This window comes from Equus caballus, chromosome 12, assembly GCF_041296265.1.
Source record: "Equus caballus isolate H_3958 breed thoroughbred chromosome 12, TB-T2T, whole genome shotgun sequence".
Lineage (NCBI taxonomy): Eukaryota > Metazoa > Chordata > Mammalia > Perissodactyla > Equidae > Equus > Equus caballus.
Genome location: NC_091695.1, coordinates 14,063,510 through 14,075,083, shown reverse-complemented (window position 1 = coordinate 14,075,083; position 11,574 = coordinate 14,063,510). Strand labels below are relative to the sequence as shown.

The 11,574-nt window shown below is 40.9% G+C and overlaps 1 long non-coding RNA gene across 2 annotated transcripts in view; it reads right to left on the bottom strand.

Moving 5' to 3' along the window:
• Window positions 1-918: 918 nt before the first annotated feature.
• Window positions 919-11,574, bottom strand: part of LOC138916619 (uncharacterized) — an 89,079-nt gene continuing 78,423 nt past the window's right edge. For both annotated transcript variants that reach the window (XR_011423897.1, XR_011423896.1), the window contains one exon: window positions 919-1,168. This is a non-coding gene — a long non-coding RNA (uncharacterized lncRNA). The remainder of the gene's footprint in view (window positions 1,169-11,574) is intronic.

Here is an 11,574-nt window from a genome sequence, read left to right as displayed (position 1 = left end):
AAGGCAGCCGTGGAGGAAGTGGACAGAAGGGACAGAGTGTGCCGACACCCTGAGGCAGGAAGGAGTCTGGCCCTTTTGAACAACAGAAGACTGCGGTCCCTGGAGCATAGCTGGAGAGGGAGCTGAGAGCACAGTATGAAGCCAGAGAGGGAGTCAGGGGTCTGATCGTGTCAGGCTTCATAAGCCACAGTAAAGAGATGGGACGTTAGTCTATGAGCAGTGGGAGGCCATCAGGGTTTCCAAAGGGAGTGTTTTGACTGTGCTGGTCACTGTGTGGGGAATGGATTGTAGGAGGGAAGACTGGAAACAGGGAAAGCTGTCAGAGGGTCTGGTTTAGCAATGGTTTTGGAAATAACCGATGGTAACTTGGTGAGGTTGGTGGCAGTAAAGATGGAGAGATGGTGAATTGGAGGTATATGATGACGGTGGGCAGATGCCCTCCCCAGCTTTCTTGTCTTTGACTCAAGACAAGGTTGTGCAATTTGCTTTGGACCGTGGATGTGGGCAGAAGTGACAGTACCATTTCTGAACATAGACCATAAGGAACTTTGCTTGTTTTGTTCACCCTCTTGTACCTCAACCACTGCCATGGAAGGAAGCTCCCCTGGGCAGCTGCTGCCCGATGAGCCTGGGCCCAGAATGAATACCTGTGGAGCAGAGCTGTCCCAGCCAAGCCCAGCTGGGCTCTACCTTGGAGCAGAGACACCTGGCCCAGCCCTGCCCAGGTTAGCTGGCCCCTGGCTGACCTGCACGTCCATGACAATAATTTATTCCTTGAGAATCTATGACTTTGGGGTCATTTATTATGTAGCATTTTTGTGGCAATAACTAAAACACTTAGCTTCACAGCAAGTAATTGGTAGAAGTGGAATTGAATCAACTCCAATGCTTGGATCCTAGTCATCGCTTTCAACAGTAGATGATTGTATTTAAAACAGTCAATTTCTTAACACAGAAAATTAGGAGCAGAACCTGGAGATATCTATCACATGAAAGAAAACAGTCAGGTTTTGCCCACACGTGTACCCTCGAGGACTTCGCTGAAGATCGTGATGTAGTTAGCGCTGCTGGGCTTGCTGCTCAGAGCCATCACTTGGGCTGGGGGAACAGATCAACAGTCTTCATGCTCTGATTCAGGCCAAAGTTCTCCCAGAGTCTTCTGCATCCACTATGGGTTTGGGGGAGGCAAGAGGATGCAAGTTGTTAGCTGTGGACTTTTTTAAAAAAACAGGCTAACGTGAAAAATGCCCCAACATTCAAGTGTCTTCTGCTCCTAGCACTTAGTTTGATGAAGACTGCCAGGTACAGCCAAGAAACTGAGGCTTCGTGGGAGATAAAAACCAAAGATCACCTGTGCTCTTAGAACACGTAAAGCTTAAACGAGAAAAGCAATTTATAGAACTACAAGGAGAGAATAATCTCATTAAAAATTAGGAAAATGCATAAAAGAAAGACAACTCCAGAATAATATAACGGTGGGATTTTACTTTGTTTCTGCTTGCCTAAATTTTTTAATTTCTCTCAGTGAATATGGCATACTTATTAAGAATAGTTAATTAAGAGAGCCTGCCCCATGGCATAGTAGTTAAAGTTCAGTGCACTCCACCTTGGTGGCCTGGGTTCACGGGTTCAGTTCCCCGGTGTGGATGTACACAACTCATCAGCCATGCTGTGGTGGTGACCCACATACAAAATAGAGGAAGATTGGTACAGATGTTAGCTCAGGGCCAGTCTTCCTTAGGCAAAAAGAGAGGAAGATTGGCAATAGATGTTAGATCAGGGCTAAGTTTCCTCAGCAAAAAAAAAAAAAATTAATTTAAACCTTAGCATTTTTTTCTCCTTGACTCAAAAAATAAGCTATGATATTTTTAAATATATTTGTTAAGTTTTACAAAGTTCTTTAAAAAGAATGTGAATTCACTTTTTTGGAGTACCTCCTGTTTCTAGCAGTTTGTTAAAAACGAAAGTTAAGTTTTGGATCTTAGGTTCTGAGCTATAAAGCTGGAGGAAACAAGGGACTACCTTCTTGCCCCTGGCTGTGTGTGGGTCTGCCAGGGTAGAAGGCTGGTTGGCATCTGGGGACCAGAAGGCTTAGGAGGCAGGGAGAATAGAGGTTTAGGCACTGCTCCCCAAAGTTCTGACAGCCCTCCCATCCCTTCTGGGATTTCACAGTTCCCTTCCGGGCCGAACGTGGAAGATCCCTGGAAGCTCTGAGAAAAACATGAGACCGTAGGCTTTACCCATTACACCCCATCAAAGTCACTTTCTTGTAGGAGTTGAGCAGCAGTTGGGTGCGCGCAGCAGTTTTGAATGTAGCCACTAGATGGTGCCAGAGGACCGTGCTGAGGAAACAATCCTTGAGGTTGCGAGAGGGCAATGGAGAAAAGAGGATTGGAAAAAGAACCAAGGTGTTGAGAGAAGATGCCTAAAAATCAACAACAGGGCTAAGGAAGTGCCCTTGCCAGCAGTCGGTAGCTTTTTCCCTTGTAATTTATCATATAATATGTTCACAGTAAAAAAATTTAGGAAATTTTGATAAGAAAAAACAAGAAGAAAAAATCCTATGTAGTCTCCAACTATCAAGATGGCGCCCAATGATACTGCTTCCTGGTCTTCACACCCCCCTGTAGTCCCTTCCCACATTGTACCAGGTTTTGTCTGTGTGACCAACAGGATACAGCAGAAGTGGTGGTATGTTGCTTCCGAGATTAGTTTGTAAAAGATTCTGTAGCTTCTCTCTCTCTCTCAGCCCTATGAGAGGCCCACCTGCTGAGAAACTGAACCTCCTGCTAAGAGCCAAGTGATCTTGGAAGCAGATTGTCCCAGGCAAGCCTTCAGATGACTGCAGCCTGGCCGACAGCTTGACTGCAACCTCCTGGGGACCTTGAACCAGAACCACCTGGCTAAGCCACCCCCAGATTCCTGAGCGTCAGAGACTGCTTTTGGCTTTGGGCTCAGATGGACCTGGTTGGTGTCCTAGCTGACCAGCTACTAACTGTGATACTGCAGACAAGCCACTCCACCTCTTTGGGCCTCTCGTTCTTCTTCTGTAAGATGAGAATAATAAAAGCATTTACACCTGTAAATGAAATAATGTGTGCAAAATTCATGGTTAACTGCTAGCTGCTTCTTTATATAGGCGGAGGCAGGACGTTCCCTTGGAGTATATGTCTTTGCTCTGAGAAGTTGAGTGCCCTACTTAATAATGCAGATGTCGTGAGTGTAGGAGCCTATTATTATTACGTCTTTCCCGAGGCAGAGCACAAAGTGCCTCTCCCCTTGGTATGCACAATTTTCATACAGAGCAAGAGGCTTTCTGGGAAGGAAAGTGCTGAGACTCCCTAACTTTTGGTCTCTGAGATTTGCAGTTAAAGAAACCTTTTTGTTGGTTCAGGGTGACATTGACCATGATCCATCAGTGTAAAAGAATATTAAAGAGGGAGCCCCCCATGAGGGAATGGGGTATCTGTGTTGGGGATGCAGGTTCAGCATTGGGGCGTATATGGGAAGTGCATGTTGCAGCATGTGCCTGGGGCTGGAAGCCCCTCTGGATCCAGCCATCCTGGACCATTGTGTTTTGGGGGAGCAATAGCTGAGCATGGGAGGGTGAACAAACAGAACTATGGCCTGGGAGTTCTTATCTGGAGTCTGGCCGTGGCACGGCAGGGGTCTAGGCCTGCAGCAGCAGCACTGCGGCAGTGAGTGGCAGACCTATGCCCATCAGATTATGCAGGACCGATGATGCGGCAATGACCAAAGACAATGCCTGGTCAGACTGTTAATTTTCTTCCTACTTGGTCTTCGGAAGCAGGAGTCCAATAGATTGAGTATTCTTCAGAAGTTCTTGGGTGGTTGGAGATGGATATAGGGTCCAGAAGTGTGTGAGAGATAATGGACTTCTGCTATTAAGGCAGATGTGGCCTAGGGGCCATTAGTTGGGCAAATAAAAGATGTGATTTAATTTGTATTTTCCAGATGGTGAAATAGATCGCATGAGTTGGGTGAACTAACTGCTGTTATAATAAATAACTCCCAGATCTCAATGCCTTTATACCTATGTCACAGTTTAGTGTGGTTGCCACCATTCAAGGACCTACGCTGGTACAGGTTCCACCACCTTTAGCCTCTCAAGGTCATCCTGAGTGTCACCATCCAGCTAACAAATGAGGAGAGAGACAATGTGTGGGAAGTTTCTATGAGCCAGGTTTGGAAGCGACATATATCATTTTTATCCACATTCTATTGGTTGGGAAATAGCATTTTGCTGTGTACCCAGGAAGAAGAGAACTGTGGATATTGGTGTTCTGGTCAGGCCAATGGATAAGGTGTTTAGCATGGTGCCTGGCACATGGTAGAGATTCCATAAATGGTGGTATCCTCCTCCCTTCCAGAGCCACCTGGCTGGGGAAGGAGTAGTTGGGAAAGAAAAGGCCTCTGTTTTCCTGCACTGGCATGGCGACCCAGCTGCTCCTGAATGTCTTGTTTTATGGATATAACAGAGGTACTGGGAGATGTCGAGTCCTGGTTTTGGTCCCAGTACAGTCACAGGAGCAGTCTGCAACTGCAAGTTCTGGCTCATCAGCAACTTGCACATTTACTGAGGATGTGTTCTTGCAGCCTCTGATCATACCTTTAATTACTTATCTGAAGCTCCTGAGAATCTCAAGGAGGTGAAAGAATTTCTCAGGCAGCTCTGAAGAACCCCCCAGGGATGACACTAATTTGCTCCTTTGCAAACTTTTCCTAACTCTTTGCCTCAGCTCCTTAGAGTATAATTAGTTTCCAAAGTCTGTCCTCATGCCATAGAGCTTGGCTCGGGCCCCAGAAAGTAAAGGACTGACTGATCATTGAACTCACAGAACAGAGAACTAATTGGCCCTTTTTCTTCCCTTGGTGATATTTGTAGCAGCAGAGAACTTTTTCTACTAAATATATAGAGGCCAATATCTGGAGGGTTAGTGGAAACAATTGAGAATATGTGGACTCAATCAACAAGTTATTATCTTTTATGTTTATAGTATTATGTTATGCATAGTTTTTCAACTTTTTTTTTACTTAATATATTATGGAGCTCTTTCAATATCAGTCTATCTAGATGTATTCATCTGTATTAGTCTGCTCAGGCTGCTATAGCAAAATACCACAGACTATGTGGCTTAAGCAACAGGAATTTTTTCTTATTGTTCTGGAGGCTGGAAGTCCAAGGTCAAGATGCTGGTGGATTTGGTTTCCTGGGGAGTGCTCTCTCCCTGGCTTGCAAAGGCTGCCTTCCAGCTGTGTCCTCACATGGCACAGAGAGAACTCTTTCTCTCTTCCTGTTATAAAGCTGCTAATCCCATTATGAGGGCCTCACCCTAATGACCTCATCTAACCTAATTGCCCCCCAAGACCCCATCTCCAAATACCAGCATATTGGTATTTTGAATTCAAATTTTTGGAGGACACAATTCAGTCCGTAGTACTATTCTTTTTTTATTTCTATTTTTTATTTCAGTTTTGTTGAGGTATAGTGGACAAATCAAATGGTGAGATATTTAAAGTGAACATCATGGTGATTTGATATACACATACATTGTGAAAGGATTCCCCATTTAGTTAATTGACACATCCATCACCTCACAACCTCATATCTTCATCTTTGAAGTAATTTGTTTTTGGTGAGAACATTTAGGTCCTACCGTCTTAGCAAATTTCAATTATACAATATAGTGTTATCATCTATAGTCACCATGTTACACGTTAAATCCTCAGACCTTATTCATCTTATAGCTGAAAATTTGTACCCTTTTAACAACCTTTCCCTAATTCTCCTACACTCAAGCTCCTGGCAACCACTTTTTTTTTTTTTTTAAAGATTTTATTTTTTTCCTTTTTCTCCCCAAAGTCCCCCGGTACATAGTTGTATATTCTTCGTTGTGGGTCCTTCTAGTTGTGGCATGTGGGACGCTGCCTCAGCGTGGTTTGATGAGCAGTGCCATGTCTGCGCCCAGGATTCGAACTGAAGAAACACTGGGCCGCCTGCAGCGGAGTGCGCAAAACTAACCACTCAGCCACAGGGCCAGCCCTCTGGCAACCACTTTTTACTCTTTGTTTCTGTGAGTTTGACTTTTTCTAAGATTCCACATGTAAGTGATACCACGCAGTATTTTTCTTACTCTGACTTACGTCATTTAGCAAAATGACCTCAAAGTCCACCAATGTTGTCACAAATGGCAGGATTACCTTCTTTCTCAAGACTAAATAATATTACATTCTTGTTTATCCATTCAACCATTGATGGATAATTAGTTTGTTTCTTTATTGGGAGGTTTTTGATTACTGATTCAATCTCCTTACTCTTAATCGGTCTGTTCAGATTTTCTATTTCTTCATGATTCAGTTTTGGTAGATTGTATGTTCCTAGAGATTTATTCATTTCTTATAAATTGTCTGATTTGTTGGCATGTAATTGTTGATAGTAGTTTCTTATGATCCTTTATATTTGCGTGGTGTCAGTTGCAATATCTTCTCTTTCATTTCTAATTTTATTTGAGTCCCCTCTCTTTTTTTCTTGGCAAGTCTAGCTAAATGACTTCTCATGAGAAATGACATAAGCCAAAGGGCAGGGAGATTACATATTTGAAAAACTGAAAAAAATCAGCCAAGAATTCTATATCCAGAAAAACTATCCTTAAACATGAAGGCAAAATAAAGACATTCCCAGATAAAATGAGAAAATTTTATTGTTAGTAGACCTGCTTTAAAAGAAATATTAAAGGAATTAAAGGAGTTAAAGTGTTTTAGGAACTGGTCTCACATGGTAGCTCAGATCCACATGAAAAACTCAGGAGTGTCAATAAAAGTAATTACATAAGAAATTATAAAAGATAGCATGAATATATATTTTTCTCTTAACTTAAAATATAATTACACAAATTAAAAATTATAAAATTGTATTGTTGGGCTTATAACTTATAAAGATATAATATATTTTACAATAAGAGCACAAAAGAGGCGAAGGAAATGGACCTATATTAGAGCAAGAAAATGGCACAAGATGGTATCTTGAATCCATAGGAAGAAATGAAGAGTACAGGAAATGATAAATATGCAGGTTAATATAGAAGACTCTAAAAATATGTTTTTGCTCCTTTCTTCTCTTTAGAAAAGGTATTTACAAAAGATATCTTCTAAAGATATTCTTTAGAGACAAAATTGCATAAAGCAATAATTATAACACTGTATTTTTGGATTTAAATACAGTAATAAATATAACATTAGTAGCACAAAAGAGAGGAAGAGAATGAAGCTATATTGTAGCAAAGTTTCTGCATTTTCTGGAATTTAGTTAGTATTAATCTGAAGTAGATTATGATAAGTTAAGATACAGGTTATAATTCATAGAGTAATGACTAAATTAAAAAACCTAAAAAATATCAACCAAGGGATGAAGTGGTATACTAGAAAACATATATTTAATACAAAAGAGGGTGATATGGGGAGAACAGAGAAAAAGGATATGAAACATAAGAAGACATGGCAAAATAACTGTTATAAACCCAACCATATCAATACTTAGCTAACATTAAATATAAATAGATTAAACACTCCAAACCAACCAGAGGCAGAAATTCCCAGACTAGATAAAAAAACAAGATCCAACTATATGCTTTCTACCACAGATATGCTTAAGATTTAAACACACAAATAAGAGTAAAAGGATGGAAAAAGATATACCGTGAATACTCTAACCATAAGAGAGTTGGATTGGCAATATTAATATCAGACAAAATAGCTTTATAAAGAATCTTACTAGATTTACTAGTCTTACTAGAGACAAAAAAAAGTACTAGATTTAACAATTATAGATATCAACTATAAACATATATGCACCTAACAACAGAGCTCCAAGTCCCTGAAGCAAAAACTGACAGAATTGAAGGAAGAAATAGATAATTCAACAATAAATTTGGAGACTTCAATGCCCTACTCTCAATAATGGATAGTACAACTAGACAGACTATCAGCAAGGATATACAAGACTAGCAGTATCAACTAAGTGGACCAAACTGGTGTCTTTAAAACACTCCGCACAACAGCAGCAGCAGAAAACGCATTATTCTGCACACAGTCACGTGACATAATTCTGGGTAATGTGATGTAAAGGTAAGTCTGGTGGGGACTTCTGGACAAGTTTCCTTTCATGATACAGATACCAATATTTCCTGCTCTTCACTTCCTTCCTCTTCCCAGCTGAAATGCTGACGTGAGTCTGGAGGTGGAGTAGCATCTTATGATCATGAGGCACCCATGGGGATTGTACTGGTCAAGGATATGAGAGGAAACTGCACACACTTGGATGAGATAAATGAAGATAACTCATTAGATAGTCTAGAGTAGCAGGCTCAAGGGAAGACAACAAGGAATGGTGAAGGAACCAGGGGCTAACAACAGTTGAAATTCTGTATTACTTCTGGGCTGATGGAGACAGAAAGGAGGGAGAGTTGTAGCTGTAGGAGAGGGCTGATGGACAGGAACTGTGGACTTTAGAGCAATGCAGTCATTGCCAACACACAGGCCTATGAAGAAGGTTCCAGGAGAGCAAACACACCAGACTCACTCTCCTCTCATGCTGATCTCATGTTGGTGCACACCACATTGGCTAAACCTAGTCAGGAACCATAGTGTAGAAGAACCCATTGAAGCCGTCCATGAAAATCACCTCACAGACATACAGTATGGTGAATAAGAGTGAAGAGTGGAGCTGGTGTGCAAACAGAGAGTGTTCAGGATAGTCCACCCTGATGCCTCTCAGTGTCTACACTTGTCCTCATTTTGTATAAAAATTTTATGTCTTTTACACAGGGGACTTAGTCATACTTCAATAAGATGCTGTTAATTCAATCTTTATCCCATCTGAATCCTAAAATGTTAGCTACCACCATGCTCTTGATATAAGGAAGTGGGGAAAAAAGGGAAGATAGAAACAATCAGCGTAAAAGAATAGTTCCTCCTTCTGTAGCTAGTTAATAGGCCTAAACTGACACTCATAGCCTGTGCTGCCTTTAGACACAGGCATGTGGAGCCCCTACTCCAGGTCCTATGCCTCAGGAGACCCTATGCTTTGGAGCACTTTCCTTAAATTTTTTTGGTTCTCCATCCAGGGCTTGACAGAAGCCAGGGAGAGAAAAAGAAAAAAACAGTTACTCAGAACTGTTCAGATTTCTCGGGTTTCAGTGATGGGAGGTTATGAAGGTGCTAGACAGCTAGATAAAAATCAAATGTTTTGTTTAATCACACCTGTATTTCAAGACTTAAGATACACATTTTGGTTTATGCATATTGTTGTTAAACAAGCTTGGCAAGCCTGCTCAAAAGTTAGAACTCTCTTCTCTCTAAGTCAGGCAAAAACAATTTCAATTGTTTTAATATTTTCATATGTTTTCTCCTCTTTGATTGTAGATCTGTAGGTTGAGTTCCCTAGGAAACACCTCTGAGATTGAGTGTGTGTGTAAAAATTTACTGGGAAGTGCCCTCAAGGTCAACATCTATAAAGGAGTTAGGGAAGCAGAATTGAGCAGAGGGAGAAGTTGAACCATGATGCAGTAACAAAAAAATGTCTTGGATGATACCACAAGGAGCTTTAGAGCTGGGATGGCCCTAGAGAGTTGTCCTAAGCTAAGGCAAGAGGCCCAGGCCTTTTTACTAATAAATTGGCCAGTCATTGATTGCAGCCTACTAGAGGAAGAGAATGATATTGGTACCTCCCTGGGGGAGGGCCAATTTCTGGAGGAAGCAGCAACTGTGAGCTCTGAGCAGCCATCACTCCTAGAGCTGAGGGAATGAGCACCTTTATCCTGAAGAGGCATCTGGGTTGCTTACAACAACATCTACTACAAACTCTTTCCTTGAATCAGATATCCCTATAGTGAGCATGTTGTCTTTAATTTTGAGTCCAGTGTAGCTTCCGCTATAATATCAACAGAAACAATTCCCACCTATGAACTGTTTAAAGAGAATTATATGAGAGAAACCCCTAAACCTCAAACCAAATTATTTGTTTTTAATACTTTTTATTGCAGTAACATTGGATTATAACATTACATAACTTTCAGGTGTACATCGTAATATATTTCAAATTCTGTGTAGATTACATCATGTTCACCAGCCAAAGACTAATTACAATCCATTACCACACACATGTGCCTAATCATCCCTTTTGCGCTCCCCCCTCCCCACTTCCCCTCTGGTAACCTCTAATCCAATCTCTGTTGCTATGTGTTTGCTTGTTGTTTTTATCTTCAAATTATGAGTGAGATCATATGGTATTTGACTTTCTCCCTTAGACTTATTTCGCTTAGCATAATGCCCTAAAGGTCCATCTACATTATCACAAATGGCTTGATTTCATAATTTCTTATGGCTGAGTAGTATCCCACATCTTCTTTATCCATTCATCCCTTGATGGGTACCTAGGTCACTTCCAAGTCTTGGCTATTGTGAATAATGCTGCGATGAAGGTAGGGGTGCATGTATCTTTATGCATTTGTGTTTTCAAATTTTTTTGGATAAATACTCAGAAGTGAGATAGCTGGATCATATGGTAGATCTATTCTTATTTTTCTGAGGAAACTCCATAATTTTTTCCATAGTGGCTGCACCAGTTTGCACTCCCAACAGCAGTGAACAAGGGTTCCCTTCTCTCCACATCCTCTCCAACACTTGTTGTTTCCTGTCTTGCTAATTATAGCCATTCTGACTGGAGTAAGATGGTTTCTCCGTGTAGTTTTGATTTGCATTTCCCTGATAGTTAAGGATGTTTGAACATCTTTTCATATGCCTGTTGGCCATCCATATATTTTCTTTGGAGAAATCTCTGTTCAGATCTTTTGCCCATTTTTTAATTGGGTTGTTGGTTTTTTTGTTGTTGAGACGCATGAGTTCTTTGTATATTTTGGATATTACCCCCTTATCTGATAAATGGTTTGCAAATATCTTCTCCCAATTGTTAGGTGGTCTTTTCATGTTGTTAATGGTTTCCTTTGCTGTGCAGAAGGCTTTTAGTTTGATGTAATCCCATTTGTTTGTTTTGTCGGTTGTTTCCCTTGCCCGGTCAGACATGATATTTGAAAAAATGCCGCTAAGACTGATGTCAAAGAATGTACTGCCTATGTTTTCTTCCAGAAGTTTTTATGGTTTCAGGTCTTACATTCAAGTCTTTAATGCATATTTAGTTGATTTTTGTGCATGGTGTAAGATAATGGTCTACTTTCATTCTTTTGCATGTGACTATCCCGTATTCCCAACACCATTTATTGAAGAGACTGTTTTCTCCATTGTATGCTCTTGGCTCCCATGTGGAAAATTGTCTGTTCATATATGTGTAAGTTTATTTCTGGGCTCTCGATTCTGTTCCATTGATGTGTGTGTCTGTTTTTGTGCCAGTACCATACTGTTTTGGTTACCATAGCTTTGTAGTATATACATATATATATATTTTTTTGAGGAAGATTAGCCCTGAGCTAACATCTGCTGCCAATCCTCCTCTTTTTGCTGAGGAAGACTGGCCCTGAGCTAACATCCGTGCCCATCTTC